Here is a 1353-nt window from a genome sequence, read left to right as displayed (position 1 = left end):
CCACCGAACCTGACTTAGGTTCTGGGACTTCATCATTTTTGGCGAGCCAGGCAGGAGTGACTCTTAATCTCACAAAACAAACTGAGGGTTGCCGGGGGGTGGGGGGGGTGGGGGGGTGAGGAGGGGGTTTGGGAGAAGGGGGTGGGATTATGGACATTGGGGAGGGTATGTGATTTGGTGAGTGCTGTGAAGTGTGTAAACCTGGTGATTCACAGACCTGTACCCCTGGGGATAAAAATATATGTTTATCAAAAATAAAAAATTAAAAAAAAATGTAAGCAACAAAAGCAAAAGTAAAGAAGTATGACTATATAAAGTTAAAAAGCTTCTGTTTGGCAAAAGAAACAGCAAAATAAAAGGCAATCTACAGAATGAGAGAGAATATTTAGAAACTGTGTATTAGCTAAGGATTTAATATGCAAAATACATAAGGAATTCCTGTAACTCTGTAGGGAAAAACCAACAATCTAATTTAAAAAGGGGCAAAGTTCTCTTTCTGCCATCTTAGAGCTTGTGATGGCCTGCTGGGAACAGGGCTCCTAAAATGACAAATATGTATGGATGGCTATGGTTCAAGGCCATTTTTGCTGACTATATGTAAGGTCTCCAAAACCAAAGGGAGCGTACAGCTTTTCTTAAAATTGAAGGTGTTTATGCTTGAGATGAAACTGAATTCAATTTAGCAAGAGATATGCTTATGAGTACAAAGCAAAGAACAACACAGTTACTCCTGGTGACATAGTGAACAAAAACAGAGTAATCCAGGGTAACGTAACCCATGCTCATGGGCACAGTGGCATGGTTTGTACCAAGTTCTGAAGGAACATTCCCGATGAAGCTATTGGCCACAGAATCCATGTGATGCTCTACCCCTCAAGGACTGAAACCTCCTTAAAAATAAATAAATAGAGGTGCATACTTGTAAAAAAAAAAGGGCAAAGGACTTGAAGAGGCAGTTTTTCAAAAGGAGACATACCATGGCCAATTGGTACATGAAAAGATGATGGACATCACTGATCCTCATGGAAATGCAAATCAAAACCATTGTGAGATCGCACCTCATACTTGTTAGAATGGTGAAAATCAAAAAGACAAGAGACAACAAGTTTTGGCAAGGTTATGGAGAAAAGGAAATGGATATGCACTGTTGGTGGAAATACAAATAAGTATAGCCACTGTGGAAACCAGTATATAGGTTCCTACCATTAGGCCCAGCACTCCCACTTCTGGGTAGATATCCCAAGGAAATGTAGACACTGTCCTGAAGAGATATCTGTATTCCCATGTTTATTGTAGCTTGATTTTTAATAGGCAAGATGTGGAAACTACCTAAGTATATATATCAACAAATAA

The 1353-nt window shown here is 39.7% G+C and overlaps 1 pseudogene; it reads left to right on the top strand.

The window, feature by feature from the left end:
• The first annotated feature begins 553 nt into the window (after positions 1 to 553).
• On the top strand, positions 554 to 1035 carry LOC106006920 (annotated as a pseudogene).
• Positions 1036 to 1353: the final 318 nt, after the last annotated feature.

The sequence above is a fragment of the Mustela putorius genome, unplaced genomic scaffold (genome assembly GCF_011764305.1).
Source record: "Mustela putorius furo isolate JIRA1106 unplaced genomic scaffold, ASM1176430v1.1 tig00003987_pilon_pilon_pilon, whole genome shotgun sequence".
NCBI lineage: Eukaryota > Metazoa > Chordata > Mammalia > Carnivora > Mustelidae > Mustela > Mustela putorius.
Note: the sequence above shows the minus strand (reverse complement) of the source record. Positions and strands in the feature narration are given on the sequence as shown.